General features: G+C 45.6%; 1 long non-coding RNA gene across 1 annotated transcript in view; it reads left to right on the top strand.

The window, feature by feature from the left end:
• Window positions 1-12046, top strand: part of LOC106605014 (uncharacterized) — a 38628-nt gene extending 26582 nt beyond the window's left edge. Inside the window, exons 3-4 of the long non-coding RNA XR_001328774.3 lie at window positions 11025-11118; window positions 11533-12046. This is a non-coding gene — a long non-coding RNA (uncharacterized LOC106605014). The remainder of the gene's footprint in view (window positions 1-11024; window positions 11119-11532) is intronic.
• Window positions 12047-14570: the final 2524 nt, after the last annotated feature.

Here is a 14570-nt window from a genome sequence, read left to right as displayed (position 1 = left end):
TAGGAATGTAGTAAAGTAAAAGTTGGCAAAAAATATAAATAACAAAGTATAGTACAGATACCCCCCAAAAATACTTAAGTAGTACTTTAAAGTATTATTACTTAGGTACTTTATTCCACATTTTGTTGTGTTACAGCTGGAATTCGAAATGGATTAATAGATTTTTTCCTCACCCATCTACACATAATACCTCATAACGACAAAGTGAAAACGTGTTTTGAGACATTTTTGCAAATTTATTGAAAATGAAACACAGCAAAAAATAATGTACTGTACATGAGTATTCACACTCCTGAGTGTATTACATGTAATACATGTATTACCATGCTCAATGGAATATGTGCTTTTTAAATGTTTTACCCATCTACCAATAGGTGCCCTTCTTTGCGAGGCATTGAAATACCTCCCTGGTCTTCGTGGTTGAATCTGGGCTTGAAATTCATTGCTCAACTGAGGGACCTTGTAGATAATTGTATGTGTGGGGTACAGAGATGAGGTAGTCATTCAAAAATCATGCTAAAACACTATTCTTGCACACAAAGTTAGTCCATGCAACTTATTATATGACTTGTTAATCATATTGTTACTCCTGAATTAATGTAGGCTTGCCCTAACAAAGGGGTTGAATACTTACTCAAGGCATTTCAGCTTTTCATTGTTTTATACATTTTCAAGAATTAAAAAAAAGAATAATTCCAGTTCGACATTATGGGGTATTGTGTGTAGGCCAGTAACACAAAATCTAAATTTAATCCATTTTAAATTCAGGCTGTAACACAACAGAATGTCGAAAAAGTGAACTGTTCTGAATCTTTCTGAAACTTTTAATAATACTGTCAAGCTAAATATTTATTCCAGAATGCCCATTAAGCCAGTAAGACCACATATGTCACAAGTGTGCGTCCTCTGTGTGCCGAACATAACAGAGGTTGTGATTGGTTTAAAGATCAGTTTATTCACAATACTCTAATAGAAAAAGTCAGTTTTCAATTTCTCACAGCGTGATACTGCCTAAAAATAGATTTGAGTCAATGGGAGTATCAGGCTGATGGGAGCATGCGAGACAGAAAGGTGAAAATGTCCGAACCGTCCTTCCCGTTCTCTCTCTCAATCACTGGTCGGTTCTGAGCTTGACAGGCTGTTTAAACACTTCCACCATGTTCTTTGTGCAGCCCCATTGCACGTGCTTTAACCTGTTAGGGCTAGGGGGCAGTATTGACACGGCCGGATAAAAAACGTACCCGATTTAATCTGGTTACTACTCCTGCCCAGTAACTAGAATATGATGAAGATCATCAAAGGTTAGTGCTGCATTTAGCTGTGGTTTGGGTTTATGTGACATTATATGCTAGCTTGAAAAATGGGTATCTGATTATTTCTGGCTGGGTACTCTGCTGACATAATCTAATGTTTTGCTTTCGTTGTAAAGCCTTTTTGAAATCGGACAGTGTGGTTAGATTAACGAGAGTCTTGTCTTTAAAATGGTGTAAAATAGTCATATGTTTGAAAAATTGAAGTTTTTGCATTTTTGAGGTATTTGAATATCGCGCCACGGGATTACACTGGCTGTTGAGTAGGTGGGACGCAAGCGTCCCACCTAGCCCATAGAGGTTAATGTCAACTGTATTGATGGCCAAGCAGTACTGTTGACCAAGCAGTACTGTCCAGCCCTGGTGGTTTATGGGATGGGGAGGCTGGGATTGTGTTGGTGTCATGCAGCCAAACAGATATACAGGTTTGTGACTCAGGGAGGTCCTAGTGAATGTGATTTACTCGGTTCAATTCTGAGTCTGTTTGATAGGTCAGCAGTCCTGTCAAGTTGGTCCCTGACGCTGCTCCAGGGATGACTGGGTACGTGTGGATGGGGCACTGCCAGCAAATATAAGCATGGGGCCACCATGATCTGCCGCTGAACTCCCCACAGCACCATGGGGCCTGAGCTGAGCACGAGTCACACTGCCCCATTGCTAAGAAGCTTATCGCTCTGAGACAATGGAGGCCTGATCTACCGAGACAGTGAAACCATATATACTAATGGTCAAACATGACCACATGGGCAGAGAATGTTTAGGTCCAGGTGTCTTCGTCAAGTCAGTGATACACATATACACACACCCACACACAAATGCATGCACGCACACACACATACATTTACACACACATACACATACACACAAATGCATGCACATACTCACACATACACATGCACAAACAACATGTACAACACAAAAGGCTGATAATTGGCTGAAAGAAATTGACAATAAGAAGATTATTCAAGCAGTTTTTTTAGACTTCAGTGCGGCTTTTGACATTATCAATCATAATCTACTGCTGGAAAAACTCCTGGGTTATAGCTTTGCATCAGCTGCTGTATCATGGATTGACAGTTATCTGTCTGACAGAACACAGACGGTACTTTTTAATGGAAGCCTCTCCAACATAATCCAGGTAGAGTTGGGCATTCCCCAGTGCAGCTGTCTAGGCCCCTTACTTTTTTCAATCTTTACTAATGACCTGCCACTGGCACTGAGTAAAGCCTGTTTGGAAATTGAGCAACTTGAAGAGGCTTGGTTTAACCCTGGATTGTAAACTGTCATGGTGGTCAAACGTATTGATTCAACAGTGGCTAAGATGGGGAGCGGTATGTCCGTAATAAAGTGCTGAACTGCTTTCTTGACATTTCTATCAATAAAAGTCCTACAGGCCCTAGTTTTGTCAGACCTGGACTACTGCCCAGTCATATGGTCAAGTGCCACAAAGAGGGTCATAGGCAAATTACAATTAGCCCAGAACAGAGCAGCACGGCTGGCACTGGTACATGGAGAGCTACATCAATGACATGTATGTCAGTCTCTCCTGGCTCAAAGTAGAGGTTATTTTGACTGCATCAATACTTGTCTTTGTGAGAGGTTTTGACATGTTGAAAGCACCGAGCTGTCTGTTCAAATGACTAGCTCACACACCCATGTATACCCTACACGACATGCCATCAGGGTCTCTTCACAGTCCAGAACAGACTCAGTACTTCACAAACCCCTGCACTGTACTACACAGAGCCATGGCTACATGTAACTCAATTACACATCAAATAAATCATGCAAGCAGTAAACTCTGACTAATTGATTAAATTACACCTTATCGAACAATGCGGACTGTAGAGACACACACGCAAGCACTCACACATGCATACGCACACACACGCTAGCACACACACACTCTACAAACATGTATGTATGGTGGTATTATAAATGTTGTGTTGTAGATATGTAGTGGTGCAATAAAGTACTGTGTTATTTTATTGTTTTTACCTTAATTGGTTTGGACCCCAGGAAGAGTAGCTAAAACCGAAAGGTTGCTGTATCGAATCCCAGAGGTAAAAAGCTGTTGTTCTGCCACAGAACAGGGTAGTTCTCCCACTGTTCCCCAGTAGGCTGTCATTGTAAATAAGAATTTGTTCTTAACTGACTTACCTAGTTAAATAAAGGTAAAATAAAAAAACTGGATCCTTCTTAAGTAAAAATACAAATACACACACATTGCAGCAAAGAGGGGCTTCTGTTTCAATGTGACAGCATTCCTCCTGTTCAGATGGCATCCTGACAATAAGGATAATGTTTGCATCAGAAAGAGATTAGCTGTGCTGCTCACCTGAATGCCAGACACCATGCAAGCACTCACTCTCTCTGTCTTTTCCCTTTGTTACTGCCACTGTCAGGAGTGCGACAGTGCCCTCCGTCTGTCATGGTATGGAACTACACAATATTCACCCCTTCTCTCTCTGCACACAATAACGAAAGAAACTATGTTCATTTCAACCACAATTGAACCTGAAACATACAGCACAGTATATGGATTCCAACAACTGTCTGCTGCATGTGTCCATGTATCTGCCCCAAGGCGGGTGTATCTGTGTTTGGCTGTGCAGGAGGCGGATGCCCCCAGGGATCCAGGGCTTTCCCATGTTGAGAGTCCCCCTCCTGGGTATATATTTATCCCTGGGATCACCTCTCTCATGGGCTCTATTTATCTACCCCCTAATCCGTGCTGTGTGTTCGCTCTGTTTGTTTACTCTGGGGGCATCCATGATAACTGTTACGGAGTGCAGGCCTATGTGTGGCTGCTTGGTCGATCACTACTCTACTCCCTTATCTGATGTTCTCAAATCTCCCTCTCCTCTCTACTTGGAGACTTCCTAAAACATGATTGTCCTGAGTGTGGCGGTAGGTAGGGAGAGGGAAGGAGAGGAGAGGTGAGGGGGTTTGGTTACGCTGGAATGCCAAGGGAGATCTGGCTGCTCTGGTTCTGGTCAGTCCACTCTACACTGAACGGAAAAACGAGCGAAAAGAACAAACACACACCACACACACACACACACACACACACACACACACACACACACACACACACACACACACACCCTCCCCTCTCTCTCTCTCTCTCTCTCTCTCTCTCTCTCTCTCTCTCTCTCTCTCTCTCTCTCTCTCTCTCTCTCTCTCTCTCTCACTCTGGGGCTGGCAAGACACTCCAGTACTTTTCCATCCACTGACAAAGCCCTGGATGGAGAGAGAGTTCGAGAGGGTGGGGGAGAGAGAAAGAAAGAGGGGAGAGGGAAGTCTTAGAGAGTTTGTCACATTTTTTTATGACTCTGCCCAGCACCAGCAGACTTCTTTATCCGAGTTTGCTTCACATAATGCTGTTAGTCTGCAGTCTGTGCGCCGGATTGTCCATTGTCTTGTCTCACTGCCCAGATTCACACCAATTAACTAGTGCACTACATCCCTATGACAGAACAGAGACTAAACATAGACATAAACTTAGCTAGTATACAATGACCAAGCAATGTAAGTGAAGTCACCAGTCTGAGTGGATGTACAGTAAGCAACAACTACACAGCAATATACTAAGTTAGCCAGTCATTCACCTCTCTTTACTCTCTGACTTAGGTTCTCCACACCCCAGTGTCCAGGTTCTTGTGAGGTTGAAGAGGATAGAGTATTTGGAAATGACACAACTCTGTCTTTGTGTGGGTAATCCAACTGGCTCAGAGTAACCCAAAGACAACTGGAGAACATAAATCAATGGTTGTGACATGTGCTGTGTGCTAATGATGGGAATATATCTCAATACGGCTAAAAGGTTTAATGGCAAAAATCTGATATCAGATATCTGAAAAACTGAAAATGCCATAATGTGATTTTTGGTGGATGATCAAGTTGTCAAGCTAACCAAACAGTCCTGATCACTTAACATTAGAACAAGGGTTCTACATGTAACCTCAAAAGGTCCTACCTGGGACCAAAAGGATTCTACCTCAAACCAAAAAAAGTTATTCAAAGGGTTACCCTATGTTAACACCCTTTTAGATTCTAGAAAGCACCTTTTTTTTTCGAAAAGAGTGTACATCACCAGAAGCTGTCACGTCCACTTCACATAGTCTCTTGACATTTGCTGGTGTTGAGTAAAGTTTTTACTATCAAATAAAACAGCCCTTGACACACAGGATTCCATCTAACGGTGTGAGGTAAACGAAAAATGAAAAATAGCCAAGCAGGCCAGGTGGACTGTTTTTCGGCTCTGGTTTCACACAGAGAGGGAATGAATATGTCGGTGTTGAAAGAAACACACAATTTATATGTTGAGAGGTTGTCAAACCCTGCCTGATGCTCCTAACCTCTCCCAGATGTCAGAGAAGAGGGGGAGAGGGAGATGACTGGAGGGGGAAGGGGAGGAAGAGGAGTGGAGAGAGGGTTGTGGGGAACGGGAGGAAGAGGAGTGGAGAGAGGGAGTGGGGAACGGGAGTGGAGGGGAGAGTGGGGAGAGGGAGATGGGTGAGAGATATCTGGGTAACTCCTAAGCCCCTGGGAGAGGAAAGCAGGGTAGGTGGGCTTTCCATGGAAGAGGGGTCATAGGGGGACACACCTGGAGGTGTGTATGCGTGTTTGGTTCCTAAGGGTTAACTACACCCCAGGGTACCCATGAGCCCAGAGCCTCCAAAGAGCCTCACAGGACCAACATTGGTAGAGAAAAAGTCCTATAGCTTCATTGGGGTCCTTGTCACCCACCACTTAAAGAGGACATGACACAGCGAAAGTGACAGGAAGTCAATGTGACAGGAAGAAGTCGCCAGAGGTAACAGATATGTTATTGCTATAAAAAAAAACGAACTATGCACAGCTGCTCAGAGCCTAAAGATGGAGGGATGGAGAGAGAGGTTCAGTGTGGGAAAAGGAACAAGAAGAGAGAAACACTGAGGCAAGGGGACAAGGGGACTGCTGACTGTAGCAGATGTCACCAAACGAACACAGGAAGAACCAAGTGACCCATAATCATGTAGGACACACACACACACATCTGGAAGAGGAAGAGTTTGAGTACCCCTGGGGAGTGTTGAGGTCCACCAACGCTGACGTCCCAGGAACCGCAGAGAGATAGCAATGTCGCTCTGTCACAATCTGGTCTGCTAAACAGGGCATCAGTTCAATTAGCTTTTTTTTCCTTACAAGCCTCTGCTGGAATGTAATTTAGGGATTAGTAGAACGCATTGTGTCTTTCATAGAGCACATAATGAACACATGGTATGGGACATTAGAGTGACAATCGTTACAGTATGAGGAGCCCTAAATGTAAGACTATGGATATCAGATATATCATCATAAACAATATAATAATTCCATAATTCTGTTGTAGTGACCCTTAGGTAAAATAGTTACAATCTCCCCCAAGTGGGTAATCCTCTTGGAGCAGTGGTTAGTGACTTTGCCTATGGGCTGGGAGACCCACATGGGGTGTTGCACTGTCACCGTTCGCTACAATCTATATAACATATTCTAATTCACATAAGATGTTCACTTAGACCACTCTGTTGCTTTAGACCATCTCCAGACATGTGGATATTACATCCATCGACAAACCAAACTCCTGTGATGCATGTCTATCATCATGTAACCTCCCTGCACTCTGTCCTATTTCCCTTGTGAGTCCCTGTACTAACAGTAGGTACAAAAACCAGTCAGAGCATGCAGGATAAATCAGCATTACAACGTTTATTTACATTTTTTTTATAAAATAATAATTTCTATGCTCTGCTGAGATTGTTGTCCAACATGGGGTTCAAAATCGTTAATTCTGTAATTTTTCGTTTGGTACAGTTTGAGAAAGCAAAAACAATATTAAGTGAAGCACCAGGAAATCAATATTTCAGTCAAGGGGGGTTTTCTGTTAATGCAGCTGCCAAACCAAACGTTGTTTGACAGAACTGAACACCATTGAAAATAACTGCAGACTTATGTGTTTCCTTACCATGGTAAAACAGAGAGTGAAAGAGAGCTGTGCCATTCATTAAACGTGTGCTATTGAAAATATGCATCATACTGAATCAAGCTGAACTAATGAAATACTGCTCTGTATCTATAACATATCATAATTGCAGTGATCCCATGACAGTTATTGTAAAAAAAATGATATATTGAGTTGAGGGAAGTTCAAACTCTCATGCTGTGGTCTGAGCTTAACCGGAAAGAGATTCCCTGTCTGGGAAGATCAATTCCAGGTGGAATTTTAGGTGTAAATTTGCTGACAACAAATATCTCTCAGATCTCTCTCGCTTGTCTACAAACTTAACTGTCTCCCCATTGACAGAAAACTCCCCACCCAGAAAACAACCTAACTGAATTTCCAGCGGAGACAGCAGCAGCTTTGAGTTGTTAGCACGGTTGGCCGGTTGCCATGGGTGCATGCCAGGAGGCAGATATTACAGACTGACCAACTTTTTGCTGCGGAGATGTCTGGTTGGGAAGAATGGACGGGACTTATAGGCAGCTCAGCTGGGTGGGTAACGGGCCAGCTGCAGCTGGAGCTCACAGTGAATACACACAATGCATGCATACCCAGAGATGTGAATACACACACACACATACACAATACACATAATTACAGATATGCACACACACATGTGCACTCACCTACACAAGCTCACACACACACACACACACACATATGCATGCACTCACTCACGTGCACACACATACAGATGCATGCACTCACTCGCTCACGGGAACACACATGCACACACAAACAGACACGCACATCCTTCCATATTTTGCTAGAGAAGGGCAACAGTGCGACGCAGACCATACTATACATGACATGGCCTCCTGTACTTGACAAATATCAACATACCAGACGCCCCACAGCTCCTGGATGACTTTAGCCTTGGTGGAATGAATCATGGACATGCTGTCCTGTCTGAGAAGAAACTATGTGGATGTAAAATAATGTGATTAGCCAAAAGAAGAGTAGAGGAAACCGATAAGGCTCCAAACAGCATGGCGTCACATCACAATAGGCAGACTTGTTTTGGTAATATCACAATATTATTTTGATTTTTCTTCTAGGCTTGTGCCTAACCACACATGCATTTGGCATTCTGTTACCCATGTAAAAGCATACAGATTATATTGAGCTGAATAAATGGGAGGTGAAGGGTGGAATTCACTGAGTGTTTCTTTTAATGGAGCAAGCACATGGAGGGCTGCTGGAGGTCCCATGTATCTCATGTAACATTCTCCTAAGGAGCTCCTTCAAGTTAACCTCAATATGGAACCAAAGTATACAGAGATGGAATTTCGTACCATTTAGAAAATGGTTTAGAAGAGTAATCTGGATTTATGATGGTGAAAAGGGTACAGATACAACAAGGACCTTCTGGACTCTCTCTTGAAAATGTTCATAGAATGTTTTTAGTGAAAGTATCTCAGCAATGGTTTTATGGATACATAAATGACTAAGCAAAACAGATTGAGAGGTAATTTCCCAGCAACAATGGACAGACCGCAGCTCTTCTGTTGTTGTTACATAATACATTGTCTCCCGGTTTCAATTTGGTTTTTAGTCATTTTAAAGTATATTGAGTTTGTTTTCCCCCTCAAAGAAAATATTTATACAAAATATTGGACATATGTTTGACACCCCTGAAGTTGAATGTCTCTCTCTGGTTTTGTGGTGTATTGTCCTCATGTGTCTCTCTATCCGGCTAGCCCTGATGGCAAGCCGCCTGTTGTACAGATGTTCTCAGACTAAATATTTGGACGTTTCTAGAGAAAACTGACCAAATGCAGCGAAACAGGGGCTAGGCTGCAGCCCTGGTCTGTGTAGGGCAGCTTTGAGAGGGGAGACTTCAACCCTCTATCCCAATGGGAAAAACAGGCGCTAACTGCAGAATGGACCTGTGGCTTCATGACTGCAGAGATAAGCTAAGTTGTGATCAGAACTACATTATATCCTCTTCACATTACCATGCTGACCCGAACCATAATGTGCTGGCTCAGATATTCTCTTTTCACATTGTCCTTTCCAGCACGGTTCCAGCAACCAAGCCAGCACTGGTTCGCTTTGGCTCATCTCAGTAGTGGGAAAAAGGTACGACTCTGACCACTGTGCAAGTTCTCCTGGGGTGGGTCTCTGCAGGCCTGGGGTCTTTAAGTTCTGGGGTCTTTAAGACCTGGATGGAAGCAGCCCTTTTGTTTCTGTATGTGTTTCCTGCTGCTGCGCCCCTCTGTGAGATCTACTGATGAGATCCAGATGCTTGGGCGTCCCCCCCACCAACCAGCCCCTCGCCCCTCACTGTACTCTCCTCTCCCCCCAAGGTCAGCCGGGAGGGCCACAGCAGAACACACTCCCATGGAATACATGTCTCCATGTTGCTGTGTGTGTGTGTGTGTGTGTGTGTGTGTGTGTGTGTGTGTGTGTGTGTGTGTGTGTGTGTGTGTGTGTGTGTGTGTGTGTGTGTGTGTGTGTGTGTGTGTGTGTGTGTGCTCGTGCATATTAATCTGTATCTGTGTCTTTGTGTTATTGTTGTTTGTCTTCTAAGGATGGTCAGTCTGGATGACTCAGTGCCATCCCATGCATGACCAAATGTGCTCACCGGGAAGCTTTTTTGGGTGGATCTCCAACACTTGCCTCACCCTGGTCCTGCTTTGCAGCTGGGAACCCACAGACATTAAAAGGATGGGTTGCCATGATCTCATGTAAACGTGGATTGTGGAGTGAGCGCAGAGGGTGTGTGATGGGCCCTTTGATGTTTCACTGTGTTGTTGTTCTGTTTGAGGCAGGGAGGCAGGGAAGCACACATGGCAGGCTCATGATGAGGCCTGATAGAGCTCTCTTCAGGGTCAGGGCACCTCTCTCATCTCATCTCTTTTTGCCTCTCCTCTCTTCTCCTCTTCTCTCATCTTCTCTCCTCCACTTTTCTCCTCTCCCCTCTTCTCATTTGCCCTCTTCTCCTCTTCTCTCCTCTCCCCTCTTTTCTTCTCCTCCTCTACCTCTCTGGTGCCTCCATGTGGGCTTCCCCCCAAAACAAGCAGCATCGGGGGCCATCTCCCTTTCCACAATGCCCTGCTGCAAATCAAGCCCAAGCAGTTGGACATATCCTCCATGTGGAGCTGGCGAGGGGAGGGAAGGAAGGAGAGAGGGAGGAAGAGAGGGAGAAAAAGAGAGGGGAGGGAGAGATGGAGAAAGAGGAGTAATCCTCACTCCACATCAGCCGGAACAGCCTTAGTGAGGAGATTCCAAGTCTTTGAAGTGTTTCACACACATGTTCACACACTCTCTCTCCCACACACACACACACACACACACACACACACACACACACACACACACACACACACACACACACACACACACACACACACACACACACACACACTGCAGATGTGTCATTGTGATTTACTTTTAGTTCCTATTGGCTCCCTGAGCCTCCCAGTGCAGTCATATGGCCAAACGCAAAGCAGAGTGTACTTTTGATAAGGATCCATGTCTTGGATATCACACAAAAGTAACGAAATGCTAATTAGCGTTTTAAGGGATTTTTACTAGGTCTCCTAAAAAAAACGAGCTGACAGGTATAGACATTTTGCAGCCTGGGTCCAGAACCAGACACGCCAGATGCTTCCAGATGACAGGCTATTTTAAAAGTAGGGCTTCTGAAAGCCATCCAAGGTTGGTTATGATTTCCTTTTACATAGATCATGTGATGTCTCGCAGCGCAGTGAGCCAGACAACAGAGGAAATGTGCTGCTCAACATCTGATCCTGGTGCTGCTGCGTCATCGGCCGGATGGTAAAGACACCCTGACAATAAACACATAAATACAACAGCATGAAATATACACCGTCTGTCAGCCCCTTCAAAGATTGACCACCTCCTGTTAATGTCACACACACACAGGCTGTGGTAGACTGACCTTTCAGAGGGTGTGTGTGCGTTCCTAAGTGTGTGTGTGCATGTACAGAGATAGAGAGCGGAGGTGGAGGGTGAGAGAGAGAATAAACTGTATAAAGCATCTGTGTGAACATAAACAGATATGGAACCTCTGCAGCACGTGTTGGTCTAACATGAGTGTCACGTGTGTTCCTGGAACAGTGGGTCTTTAGCAATGCAACCACCAAATTGAATTAGTAACATACACAGCCCTGGGCTGCAGGCTAGAGACGGGGGATAACTCAAATATCCACTATTGTATTTTGATTCTAGGAAGCAACCTGCCCTCATTCTAAGGTTGTATTGTATTTGAACACATTCAACAAACACAGAAAAAGAGAATGACATGTCAGGTCTACGCCTCTCCAGCGCTCGACGTCGCCGGTCTGCTAACCACCGGTCCTGGCTACCAGTCATTACGCACACCTGGCAACCCTCATTACGCACACCTGCGCCCCATCATGATGCACACCTGGACTCCATCACTACCCTGATTACTCCCCCTTTATCTAGCATCACTCTTCAGGCAGTTTTGTTTCAGTTTCCATGTCCAGACGCTGCTCTTGGTTTGTACTCCCTTATAGAGTGTGCTCCTAATCTCAGCTCGTTACCTGTATAAAAAAGACACCTGGGAGCCAGAAATCTTTCTGATTGAGAGGAGGTCAAATACTTATTTCCCTCATTAAAATGCAAATCAATTTATAACATTTCTGACATGCGTTTTTCTGGATATTTTTGTTGTTATTCTGTCTCTCACTGTTCAAATAAACCTACCATTAAAATTTTAGACTGATCCTTTCTTTGTCAGTGGGCAAACGTACAAAATCAGCAGGGGATCAAATACTTTTTTCCCCCACTGTACGAGTGGGTACTGCTATGGTGACCAGTGAGCTGAGATAAGGCGGGGCTTTACCTAGCAGAGACTTGTAGATAACCTGTAGCCAGTGGGTTTTGCGATGAGTATGAAGCGAGGGCCAACCAACAAGAGTGTACAGGTCGCAATGGTGGGTAGTGTATGGGGCTTTGGTGACAAAACAGATGGCACTGTGATAGACTGCATCCAGTTTGTTGAGTTGGAGGCTATTTTATAGATGACATCACTGAAGTCAAGGATCGGTAGGATGGTCAGTTTTAAGAGGGTATGTTTGGCAGCATGAGTGAAGGATGCTTTGTTGCGATATAGGAAGCCGATTCTAGATGTAATTTTGGATTGGAGATGCTTAATGTGAGTCTGGAAGGAAAGTTTACAGTCTAGCCAGACACCCAGGTATTTGTCCACGTATTCTAAGTCAGAGCCGTCCAGAGTAGTGATGCTGGACGGGCGAGCAGGTGTGGGCAGTGATCGATTGAATAGCATGCATTTAGTTTTACTTGCATTTAAGCTCACCATCTGCACCTGCTTCCTGACTCCCTGTGTCTTTGTAACAGAACATTGTCTCAGAAATTATGGAAGCAGCAGATGATTACACCATCTTCCAGACGGTCGAGGAACAGGGTCATCTACTTGACCAACACCACGACCGGCTGGCTCTACCGTGTTCTCCACCACCTCGACACCACCAGCGAGGTTTTCCAATCCTCTGACAGAGGGCCTCCTACCATGGGTCGTCACAGTGAGCCAGTCCCCGAGCCTACCCAGCCGTCCCAGAAGTATGACAGTACTCCATTGAAATGCCATGGCTTCTTACTCCAGTGCTCCCTCTATTTTGCATATCAGTCTGGGAGAGAGGAGAGAATGAATTGGGCTCCTATGAGAGGTTCATGGCTCTGTTCAGGGTGGTCTTCGAACATCCTCCAGAGAGGGAGGTGAATGACTTTCAACTCCAGCAGGGTGCACAGACCGCTGCGGAGTATGCCCTCACCTTTCGGACTGTGGTATCCTCCAGTGGATGGAATGAGCCGGTGCTCTGCACTCTATTCTGCAGTGGACTGCGCGAGGAGATCCAGATAACCTTCTTTAGGAGCGTTGGTGTCCACTTCGCCACTCGCCTCCCTCGTTTGGCTGTCCGTTGACATCTGCCAGGCTCTGGAGAGGGAACCCGCTCCTGCCACCTGCCCTCCGGAGCACGTCTACGTCCCCACAGGGGTCAGAGGTGAGTTGCTGACCTGGGCACACACATTCCTCACTGTTGGCCACCCAGGTATCACCCTCACCACTCAATCCTTTTCTGAGAAGTACTGGTGGCCCACTTTGGTGCAAGACGTTGCACACTGTCAACTCATGTTCAGTATGTACTCAATTTAAATCTCCCTGGCACGCTCCAGCAGGTAAACTCTTTCCCTTTCCCATGCCTCAACATCCGTGGTCTTATCTGTCCATTGATTTCGTCACTGATCACCCCTCTGATGGTTTCACCACCATTTTGGTTATGGACATTCTCAAAATAATGCTGTTTCATCCTTTTCTTTGGTCTCCCCACCGCTCTCCATGTCGCTGACGCACTGTTCCAGCAGGTCTTCTGGCACTATGGCCATCCGGAGGATATCGGCTCTGATCGTGGACCCTAATTCACATCACATGTATGGAAGGCTTTCATGGAGAAGCTCGGCGTGACGGTCAGCCTCACATCTGGGTACCGGCCTCAATCTAATGGACAGGTGGAGAGGATGAACCAGGTGCTGGGGAGGTTCCTGAAGAGTTACTGCCAGGACCAGCAGGGGGAGTGGGCTCGCTTCCTTCCTTGGGCTGAATACGTCCAGAATGCATTGTGACACTCCTCCACCAGGCTGACTCTCGTTCAGTTTGTGCAGGGTTATCAGCTGTCCCTGGCTCCATGGACTCCCAGCGAGACTAACGCTCATGTGATGGATGAGTGGTTCAGGCGTGCAGAAGAGGTATGGATCGATACCCACGTGAGACTCCAGCATGCCGTCTGCCGTCAGAAAAGAGCAGGCTGATCGCCACCACAGTGAGGCTCCCGTATTCCATCCTGGTGATTGTGTCTGGCTCTCTACAAGGAACCTCCTGCTCTGCCTGCCCTGGAAGAAGCCGAGTCCCTGGTTTGTGGAGCTGTCCTAGGTCCTCCGAAGGGTCAACCTGGTAAGTTACAGATTACAACTCCCCACCAACTACCGGATCTCAGCATCTTTTCATGTTTCCCTCCTCCGGCCGGTGGTTCCCTGGCTGATGCCGTCCCCCACGACACCCCTCTGCCTCCCTTGGACATTGAGGGGAGCCCCGCCTATTCCGTCAGATCACTCCAGGACTCCTGACATCATGGGGGTCGGTTCTAGTACCAGGTGGACTGGAAGGGATACGGTCCAGAGGAGCGGTGCTGGGTTCTGGTGGACGACATTCAAGAATTCAAACT

This window comes from Salmo salar, chromosome 05 (assembly GCF_965601325.2).
Source record: "Salmo salar chromosome 05, fSalSal1, whole genome shotgun sequence".
In the NCBI taxonomy this organism is placed as follows: domain Eukaryota; kingdom Metazoa; phylum Chordata; class Actinopteri; order Salmoniformes; family Salmonidae; genus Salmo; species Salmo salar.
The sequence above is the reverse complement of the archived record's forward strand: the minus strand, read 5'-3'. Positions and strand labels throughout refer to the sequence as shown.